We start from the raw sequence: 11,880 nt of genomic DNA, 5'->3' as shown, positions 1-11,880 counted from the left end.
TTTTATAGCTTCCAGTAATTAATTTTATTATATATATATATATATATATGATTGAGTAAATCAGAATGAATAAGACCAGTTTACAATTTTGTGCAATTACGTTCATTTAGTTGCTACAACCTTTTGTCTTCTCTTATTTCCTTTAATCCTTCAATTAGTTCCTACAACTGGTATTAAGAACTAGTATGTTATCATGAACTCTACCCAATTACCAGTCTCTATCCTTGATGGAAAAAAATTATAATCGATGGTGTGTGCAAATGAGAGTTTTGTTTGATCATAATGAGTTATGAGATGTCGTTGAGAGTGGGGTGTCTGTATTAGTTGCTAATGCAACTGAGGCGCAACGAGTAGCGCATCGTGATCAAAAGAAGAAGGACAATAAGGCTTCGTATCTCATCCATCAAGGGATGAATGACGAGACGTTTGAGCAGCAAATAGAAGGAGCAACAATTGTCAGTGAGGCTTGGACAATTTTGTCAACCAATTATAAAGGTGATGATAAGATCAAAAGGCTGCGTCTTCAAACCCTAAGACGCCAATATGAAATGCTGTTGATGTTTATATAAATAAAGTAATAATAAAATCTGAATTAATAACCAACATCCTCCCTTAATTTTGATTTGGAACAACATTCCAAATTTGAGTCATGATATTGTTTTTTTCAATCGCCATTTGGGGTGTTGAATGACATCGACAAGTCTCACAGGTCCTGATTCTGCAAGAAAAGCAAAGTGAACCAAATCTCCATTATCATCAACTTCATCATCAAGATTTACTTCGCAAATCTTGAAGATGTACAGGTTGTCGTTGCTGCCTTCTTGGTCGCACCGTCATAGTTGCAATTGGAGTTGCAACTTTAGATTAAACTGCAGCTTCAGATTGAACTGCAGGTGCTTCAAGAGTGACTCCATCTTCCATATCATCGTTCAAAACATAAATATATTGTTTTTTCGAATCTATTTCAGCTGCTGCATTCCATTGCCATTCCTCATCTTCGGCAAATGTAACATCACGACTAACAATCACCTTCTTTGTCATTGGATTGTACAGTTTATATCCCCATGCTTATATCCAATGAAAATGGTCTTCTCTGCCTTATCATCCAACTTCGATCTTGCTGCCTTGGGGACATGAGCATAAGTAATTGACCCAAATACCTTCAAGTGTTGCACATTGGGTTTGAATCCACTCCATGCCTCAATCGAAGTTGTGTTAGGAACACTCCGAGTGATCTGTTTATCAAATATACCGCACATGTTACAGCCTCAGCCCAAAAATAATTTGGCATACCTTTCGCTTTAAACATGCTTCTCGCCATGTCCATGATTGTTCTATTCTTTCTCTCAGCAACTCCGTTGTGTTGAGGTGTGTAGGGACAGGTTATGTTATGCTGCACAAGTTTTTCACAATGCCTCTTGAACTCATTAGACTTGTACTCACCCCCTCCACCACTATGCACCATCTTAATTTGTCTGCCACTCTGTCTTTCAACAAATTCTTTAAATATTTTAAAGCAGTGGAATACCTCATCCTTGCTTTTCAATACATAAATTCAGGTTTTCCTTGAAAAATGATCAATAAAGGATCAATAAAGGTTAAAAAATACTTATTACCTCCAATTGATGATATGTTCATTGGGCCACAAACATCTGTATGAACAAACTCCAAAGGAAATTTTGCACGCCAAGGCTCCTTAACAAATGGTATCCGAGTCATTTCAATCCTATCCTAGCGAGTATTTGTTGGGTTTATCAGGTCACCACCCATAATATGTTATCCCACGCACGAGGTTCTATCTATCACTCTCAGCGTGAGGGTGTGTTGGAGATCCCACATCGACTAGAGATTAGAGTCTTTTATTATATATAAATGGGTGCAAACCTCACCTCATTGAGCCGGTTTTATGGGATTGAGTTAGGATTAAAGTACACTTCGTAACATTAACAAAGATAATCTACATGTCATTGTGATGAATCACCAATATCATATTGAGACCATAAAAAAAATGTGAAATTCTAGTTAGTTTCTATAAAATTCTTTTATAAAATTAGTGGCATAAAAAGTGAGAAGCAATGTTTAATATTAAATTTAGGTTTGTTTAAATCATTTATTAGTTTTTTTGTTTAATCAACTTCTCAAACACTGGAATAGCAGTGTTTATAATTAAAGAATGTATCTTTTATTTTATTTTTATCATATCTCAATACACTAAACAATAAATTGTAATAGAAGAATACGAAAATATTAATGAACGATTTAACATAAATAATTTCATTCCAATTTGATATAAGAACGATTCGTAAAAAAAAAACATTCTAATGGTAAAATGCACGTGATGAAAATGGATAAAAAAATGAATAACAGTGGTGTTTTGTCTAAAGTTAGATACATTTCACCTAGGAAGTAGATAATCTAAAATCACGAGAATGGAACTGTTATATAATTTAAAAGAGTAAGCATAAAGCTTGATTCACGAGGCAATATTAGTCTTAAGATAAGTTAGTTTTAAATATAATATAGAAAATAAAGATTTGTTTGATGTCCTCCTACAATGTTCTAAATTCCCGATGGTCGTAAAGATAACCACAATATTCTTTGGACAAAACTTGGGTTGATAAAAGTTTTTGAGACACAAATATAAGTATTTGACGATCTGAATTATTTAAAAATGAATAATTGATTTACATGTCCGTGATGGAGAAAAGTAATAGGTGTGTAGTGGTAGATGTAACCTAAGATATTAATGAATTAGATTTGGATGCTGGTGTTGTTCCTTTGAATGTTTGGTGGAATTTATGAGAGTTTTAATTTGGGGGTGGTAGATCAAAGGGAACTGTTACTTACCTTCACCAAACAACTTCGGTGTGTTAACTCTTCCCACCTTACCTTTTGCCTTTCAACTCTTTCAAATTACTTTTTAATATTCTAATTTACTATCAAATTAATCCTCAACAATTCTTCACAGACTTAATAATGACATGCAATTATACAACTTTTTCCAACATTCAAAGATTCAAGTAAATTAATACCATCTTATACCCTTGAGAACCACAGTATTTGTTTTCCCCTAATTAAATAGTAAAGGTGAATGAGTGAAAAAAGTTTTATACATTTTTAATACTATTTAAAATAATATAATAATATTTTCAATTAAAAAATAAAATATTAATTTATTATAGCATAAGGCGTATGTTTTTCTGTTCACAGGAATAACCCTCGGTGAATAAGGAAAAGAAGGACAAAAGAACTTGTGTTTGAAAAATATAAAATATACTAAAAATCTTCAAATTTGGACAGACGCAACTTTTCTTATTCCGACCAAAAAGGAGTGGAGAAAAGAATAAACAAATAGAAAATAAGCACAGTGTGCAGCATAATAAATTAGATTTTTTTTATATTTATTATGATTTTTTTTTCTCAAACACTTGCAATGATGAATTATGAAGTTGTTATAGATTTTTTATTCAAATTTTAATATTTCATAATATGAATAGAATAAAATAATGTCATAATAAAAATACATTTGTTTTCTGTACTGGTATGGGCGAGACCGATCCCTGATCTCCCTGTCTGAGACCCACTTGGTTGACCGAGACCTGGTGAGAAAATCTGGTCGAGACCCAGGAGACTCGGCCGAGACGACGAGGCCGACGGTCTACCTGGTCGAGACCTTGGAAGACTTGGCCGAAACGATCGAGACCAGGAAAACCTGGCTGGTGGCCAACCCATATTACCGTTAATGCTAAAACCAAGGTCAGTGAAGTTAATCCGTCATTAAGAATTAGGTAATACAACCCTAAGCGGTATCCACTCTGATAAACGGGCCCAGATAGGCCTATTAGAATAATATAAATAGCACACATCCCAAGGAGTAAGATATGTCATTTATTATTGTTCACATACCTGATAGCTGACCACCCGCTTTACTGACTTGAGCGTCGGAGTGCCTTCGCAGGTACCCCACCATCCGGTGTTCACCCGAGACCGAGCGCCGAAGGAGTAGGAGAAGGACGAGAAAAATCTCAGTTCACTATCCATCAACCTGACCGACCAAAGGAAGGAGAAGAAGACTTCAATAGTTTTCTAGGTCACATATCCCCTAGTAGGTACATTTTCAATCGTTAAACAATTTTTCTTTTTATTATTGTATTTTTTCCTTATTTATTTTCTCTAAGTTCAAACGGGCATAAAATGCGACAAGGAATTAAAATAAAAAACTAAAAATATGTTTTTCTTAAATTTCATTCTCTGGATCATCTCTTCTTCTTTTACATGTCAAATGACATCGACATTCGTGTATTTTAAATTTTATCGATCACTACATATGTATGGTTCCTCTTGATTTGGGCTTACTGGATCTGTTCCCATAAGTGTTAGACAAATATTTTTTTACCATATTTCCAGACTAGTATATGGAAGTTCTAAAATACTATTTGTAATACAATTTTTTAAATCTCTTTAGGTTATTGAAATCTTAGTCGAAAACTAAAAATAAATAAATCATATGGTTGAAGTTACTTTATCGAATTCACTAACTACAAAACAATGATATTATTGTTTTCTAAGAGTAAATAAAGGATTTAATGTGGACATAGAAGGACGGAAATGATGTATACGTTCTGACTTTTTGAAAAGGGGTTAGAAAATAAATATTTTTTTAAAATTTGTTATAGAGTTTCTATCCTTATTTTTCTTTTCATTATTATATTTTTCTTTTTTAGTTTTATGTTAGTAACAACAAATCAAAATTAGTGATTCACAAGAATGATGACGTAATTTATTTAAGGTACAAGGTTAACTTGACATAATTGTTGATGTGGGCATCGACGGAGAGGATGAATGCGTTGTGAACATTTTTGCGAAGAAGAAAAAAAAGGATTAGAAAATAAATATTTTCTTTAGGTTTGTTACGGAGTTTCTTATCTTATTATTCTTTTTTTTTCTTTTCATTATTATATTTCTCTTTTTTAGTTTTATGTTAGTAACAACAAATCAAAATTAGTGATTCACCGGAATCATGACGTAATTGTTTTAAGGTACGAAGTTATCTTGACGTCATTGTTGATGTGGGCATCTACGGAGACACGATGAATGTGTTTTGAATACAACATTCTTGCGCAGAGGAAGAAAAAAATTAGAAAATAAATATTTTCTTAAGGTTTGTTATGGAGTTTCTCATCTTATTCTTCTTCTTCTTCCTTTTCATTATTATATTTCTCTTTTTTAGTTTTATGTTAGTAACAACAAATCAAAACTGGTTATGTTTACTGTGTTATAAATTTAAATTTGTTTAATATATTTTTTACTGCAACTTAATTATTAAAATAATAGGTTGAAACTCATAAATGACGAGAGAAAATATTTCTATCTTATTTTTACATAATAATATACAATATAGTAATAATAATAAAAAATGCAGATGCATAGACTTTTTAGCGCATGTGTCTCCGCTAGTATTAATAATAACAATATTAATATTAATATTAATGATAATACTAATATTAATATTAATAATAATGTTATTAATATTTATAGTATTTAATAATATTAATAATAATAATAAGTATAATAAAAATTATACTATGACAAAAGAACTTGTCTAGTGTAGTGGTTAAAGTTTTTAAAATATATAATAATTATGATAACATATATAATAATTATAATAAATAATAATTGTAGATAATAATTGAAAATAATAAAAAAATATAAAAAATAATAATGAAATTTTTAAAAAATAAAATTTGCTGCATACAGATTTATAGTCTTAGATACAAATTTGGGTTGTATGTAATTCCAATTTTTCTTGTAGTGTCAAGTAACTTAACCAATTCATACGTTAAAAAAACAGAACAACTCGACCATTTAAAAAAATAAGGCAAGGATGCCAATAAAATCGAACATACAAAAACTTATGTTGTTTGGTGTTCTTATTCTTTTTGTTGGAAATATAATTTGAATCATTATAAGATTTATTAATGATATATCAAATAGTTTAAAGGTTGTAAAAATTACGTGCTTGATATATTCAATGAAATTTTTAGTTTAATAATTATATCATTGAAATTTTATATATAGAGTTCATTAAATAAACTAACATTATCAAGAATCACTCTTAAGATGATCATGATTAATAGCATCACTATGCTACTTGACATCTTAGTTAGGCTGACACCTAAAGTAACAATAATAATTCGCCATCACATAAAAGAAGTATATTTAAAAATAAAAATAAAATACAAAAATATGGGGTGATTAGACCAAAACCCATATGTTAATAAAAACGATACATATGTAGACTATAACTATTAATAAAAAATTCTAAGAACATAATAGATGGAAACCTATTATACCAATGAAAGGATTCTCTATAAATAAATCATAAATTAGTCAATTTATCAACACACGCATTCCCTTAACAAAGAATAAGACATGTTTATATGAATTTAAAATACTATTTTTTTTTGTTACTTATTGAAGAGATTACAAAGATAGAAAAAAGACGTTGACACTCATAAAAAAAATACTCCCAACTAACAACCAACTTTAATAATATATTAAGATTTTAAATTAAAAAATAAATGAATGTTTTTGTATGTCAAATGAACGTATTTTTGTGTATATGAGAATAGGAAAAAGTTGTTATCACTGCACACAGTAAAAACATTTAATGTGTACAGTGTCAAGGTATCAGGGTCCACGAGAATATCGCCACTCTTACAAAGAGGAGGAAGGGAGAACGCCTTGCGTTGCATGAATATTTAAAATAATAAAAACAACTAAATGTCTTGAGCAGAAAATATACTTAGTCACCATGTTAATTGATATTCTAGACACTTTCCATAGTAAAATTTCAGTATCCACTGTTTAATTTTCAAATTTAATGTTTTAAATAAAGGTTCTTTCATCGATGAGATATTCTGTTGTTGTGTAATTAAGCTGAGTTCATTAATTGTTTGAAGCTCCATACACGAGAGAACAGAAAGCACCAGCAGTTCAATTCTTATTGGAAAATGATTATTTGACACCTCCAAACCGTTTGCTCCAATTTACACCTGTGTGACGTGGAGGAATGGATGATGTGGCATGAGCACTTTTGGTATTTTTGGTAAAAGCAACGTGGCATGTGATCTGAAAAGGGGGAAGAGTGTATTAGGGTTTGAAATTCAAATTTCCCGCAAGCATAGGAACGTGTAGAGATAGACGAACGGTGAATTCGGTGACGAAGTTGTGTACGGTGACGGCGGAGAGGGAAAAGGTGCGAACTGACGGTGACGGCGGAGTAGTGCGAACTGACGGCGGAGTAGTGCGAAGTGACGGTGGTGTGCGAAACGCTGCGAGGAAGGAGGAGAAGGTGGTTTGCGAAACGCTACGAGGAAGGAGGAGAAGGTAAGTGTGTTTATTTTGGTGTAGTGATTGACCAAATTTGACTGCTATAGTGGATGTATTTGAGATTGTGCATGCATAACAAGAACCTGTTAAAAAAGCATCATCTGTTTATCCAGAAATTTAAAGTTAAAAATTCAATGTGTAGGTAATTTCTTCTTTTTTTTCATAGACAAGATGATAGGTAATCCTGGGAACTGAATCTGTATAGGGTGTGTGACTGTGAAGGATTTTGGATTGATGTTCTATTTCGTTGGCTGACGTTCGAAATTGATATACTGATATAGCATGATGTGGTGTTCATTGGAACCCTGGTAGTGAAAGTGGGGACCCATGTGTTAATTAGTGGGGACCCATGAGTAACTTTGTGCTTGCTCATTGGCTTCAATTATTATTTTTTATTCCTGGAACTAGAACTGAATATTGTGTGTAGTTGAGACAAAGTTGGATGATATAAATGTTAATTGGCTGGGTTTTAGCATGATGTGGTGGTCATTGGAACCCTTATAATGTAAGTGGGGACCCATGTGTTAATAAGTGGAGACCCATGAGTAATTTTCTGCATGTTCATTGTCTTCAAATATTTTTTTGGATTCCTGTAAATGGAAGTGAATGTTGTGTGTAAGTGAGACATAGTTGCAGTGTATGAATGTTAATTGGGTGGGTTTTACCATGATGTGGTGGTCATAGAAATCCTAATACTGTAAGTGGGGACCCATGTGTTAATAAGTGGGGACCCGTGAATAACTTTCTGCATGGTTATGGCTTTCATGTTGCTTTTTCTCACTGCAACTGCATGCATGCAGGGGTGGAGATTACAATAATTTCATGACCAACCTAATTGTCATTCAATTCTACGAAATTCAATGCAACAAATTTAAAATGATTATATTTTGAAGACATCATGGTTATCATTTTGTTCAATACCCAAGGTACAACCAAGTGGTGCAAGAATGGTTTTTATATAACCATCTATTCAAACAAAGAAGACATGAAATTGATTGTAACTTAAACTTGCAATACAACAAATATTATCAATACATATAGGAATGTATCCCATGTACGATGTTCAAATAGTGAGGAGTTGTGATGCACCAAAAATGCCAAAAATGATAAAGGTTCTCTTCTATGTCATATAAAACACTTCCTTGTGTGCAAAAAGTTGTGGTTCCTTCATTACAACCTGCAACCAAAGAATGAATTTAACTTATATGAACAAATTGATATCTATAGAACATTTGTTGGGTTTAAGGTCACAAACCTAAACAACTCTGATGCATTTGATTCTTGAGATATTGGTAAATTAGTTTGGACTGAGTTCAACAGTGAAAGAAAGCCAACAGACCCCGTACTTGACACCTACAATTTAATTCGTACTAATTAAACAAAACAAGAAGTTCCAAACGTGAAAATAGTGAAGAAGTACAACAACAATTTTGATGATTCAGAATTTTCCACATAAACCATTTTGATTTTTTTTACACTTTGCTTCTATTAGTAAAGTGAATAGCTATAAACAAAACCTTATATTAATAGCAAATAAGCATATCCACTCATCCATTCATTCTTGAAAAGATTACAAAATGATCGTTTGATAACGGAAATCAACCAAACCAAAATAAGGCAAACCCTAAACCAAACCAAAATACATACCTAACGGCAACGCTCGTCTTTAAAGCTTTTGTCTCCCTTCAATAATCGCCACGCTTGTTTACCGGCCAATCAAAAACCCTATCCGTCGCGCCCAATCCAAAACCCTACCAATCGAAAACCCTAGCAATCGAAAACGCAAATTCGAACCTGTTTTTTCGCAATGAAGAGCAAAGGCAACAAAGTCCCTTCGCAATCCACAACACTACCTTTCAAATGCACAACTCAATGGAAGAACAAATCCTTTTTTCGAACGCACTCCCTCTCCCTTTCAAAAACCCTTTTTCGAACTCACTCCTTCTCCCTTTCAGAAACTCACACACCTTTCAAATGGGATTTATTTTGGTTTTTTTTTCCAACTCAGCAACTGGACCCACACACTCTTTCCTTAATATTAAAAGTGCCACGTCAGCCGGATGTAATTTGGAGCAACCTCAACAGAGGTGTCAAAATATCGGTACTCATTCTTATTTCCTATCTCCTAAAAAGGTGCAAACCTAACACCAGTCCACCATCACTCCTCCATGAATCGGTTATAAATTTTAGCATGCAGAAGTAAGGGTATGAGCAGAAAATGACTTGTTTGAGTATACAGTTCAGAAGCCTCATGCAGTTTGTATTGCGTACCCAGCTCAAGGCCACAACTCCAATGCTCAAGCTAGCAAAACTTCTCCATTTCAGTGGTTTTCACATAACTATCGTTATTTTACTTTGAAACCATCCCATGATAGCATACCAGAGTCTGCTGTGGACGCCACACAGGATTACACCGGGTGATTCCCTTCGAAGAACATGTTTGTTCCAGTTAAGAACCTCCCTGCAATACTTAACAACTCCAAACATGTCCCTGGCATAGTTTCTAACTGTGCCACGACCTTCACCTTAATTGCTGTCAGGGAACCAGGCATCCCATGATGTCCTTTTTTTGACTATAAAAGCTTGTAGGTTCATGTGTTTCCTTCGCTCTGGTCAACTTGATCAACAGAAGGGGCATGTCACTATATTAATTTTTGTTCCTGTAGGATACGTACTTGATATATGTTATTAGGTTTATGTTTGAAAGAGGGTTTTTAGAATCGATTTTTATTAAAATAATTTTGAAGTGAAATGATTTATATACATTTTTATTTTGAACATAGGTTGATCTGGAAGTATAATTTAAAACTTAGAATCGATTCCTTAAAGTGGGAGCAACACATGTGAATAATTGTTTTATATAACGAGAGTACAGACATGCACTCAATACATTACATTCCTTTGCTTGCAGACATGAGTTATATAGCAAATGAGTATTTGGAGACCACCATTAATTGGGTACCTGGCATCAAAGAAATTTTATTGAGAGATTTTCCCCAGTTTCTTCAGAACCCACACGACATTATCCTGCAGTTTTGCAGGAGGAGTGTGGGAGAGCTAAGCATGCTTCTGCAATCATTTTGAACACATTGAAGTTTTAGAGTATGATGTTTTGGAGGTACTTTCGTCCATTATTCCTCCTCAGTGGTCCCTTAACTTTACTCATGAAACCTGTCAGAAATGAGGACCTGATCACAATTGGGTCGAACCTTCGGAAGGAAGATAGAGTGTCGAGAATGGCTTGACGCCAATGAAGCCAAGTCAGTATTACGTGAACTTTGGGAGCATAACAGTCATGACGAGTAATCAATTGATTGAGTTTGGTTGGGGACTTGTTAACAGTGGCAAAACCTTTTTTTTTTTTTGCGTCATTATACCTCTTGTGGCAGGTGAAAACGCGGTTCTTCATGGTGAGTTTGTGTCAGAGACAAAAAATAGAGGCCTATAATCAGGTTGGTGGCCAAGAGAAATGGTGGCTCACCCCGTAGTTGGAGGGTTCTTAACACAGTGGTTGGAATTCAAATATTGAGAGTTTGTGCAATAGAGTGCCAATGATATGTGGCCCTTCTTTGCGGAGCAACCAACAAATTTGTGGATGAATGAGATGTTGGATTGCAGATAGAAGGTGATTAAGAGGGTAATTGAGAGGGTTGTGAGGGAGTTCAGGGAGGGACAGAAGGGGAAAGAGTTGACCAAGAAAGCCTTGGAATGGAAGGAACTGGCAGAAGGTGCATCCATTCACAAAGATGGCTCTTCATTTATGAATTGTTGGAAACATGGTTCATCAGTTCTTTTGAGTGTATTAAGTTTCGTGCTATTGGGTCGGGCCTTTATCCTCTTGTTTCTTTTTCTTCATTGTGTTTTTTCCTGGGCAAATTCTTCTCCATGCACCTCCACTGCTTCTTCTTGTACCTCCATATAATTTGTAAATATAAATGTACCCTCCTTTTTTTAAATGAATACTAGATGGTCACTCCGAAGATATAACTTTGTAGATTAATGAAAGTTAGTAAATATAATTTTAGTTTTTTAAAACTCATATTTTCAATTTCTCATTATTACGCATGTAAAAAAATTAATATTAATTCTTCATTTATTTTACTTTAGTTTTGAAATCTTTCTAATTTATCATGCTTATCAATAGTCTTTTTTCTCTCTTACAATATTCTGCATTTGGATACTAGGGTGGTCATGTATGGAAAAAAATGATTAGATTTAAAATTCATATCCATTTTAATTAGATGAAATTTGTTTGGATTTTTTTAAAATCCATTTAAAGAGAATTAAATCTAGATTAAATTTATTTATTTTATTAGATTAAATTTAATTTGTCAATTACATTAAATCCATTTCGATAAGGATACAAACTAATTTGACTTGACTGGGACTAAGCCGACTCAACCTGGACGCGGATGAACTCGGCTCAACATCAACCTGGGTCCGGACGGCTCGACATCGGCCCAGACCCGAATGACTCGACATCGGTTC

The 11,880-nt window shown here is 33.5% G+C and overlaps 1 pseudogene; it reads left to right on the top strand.

Moving 5' to 3' along the window:
* Positions 1-10,305: 10,305 nt before the first annotated feature.
* On the top strand, positions 10,306-11,314 carry LOC137822515 (7-deoxyloganetin glucosyltransferase pseudogene; annotated as a pseudogene).
* The last annotated feature ends 566 nt before the right edge of the window (positions 11,315-11,880 follow it).

The sequence above is a fragment of the Phaseolus vulgaris genome, chromosome 9, assembly GCF_051622355.1.
Source record: "Phaseolus vulgaris cultivar YP4 chromosome 9, ASM5162235v1, whole genome shotgun sequence".
In the NCBI taxonomy this organism is placed as follows: domain Eukaryota; kingdom Viridiplantae; phylum Streptophyta; class Magnoliopsida; order Fabales; family Fabaceae; genus Phaseolus; species Phaseolus vulgaris.
The sequence above is the reverse complement of the archived record's forward strand: the minus strand, read 5'-3'. Positions and strand labels throughout refer to the sequence as shown.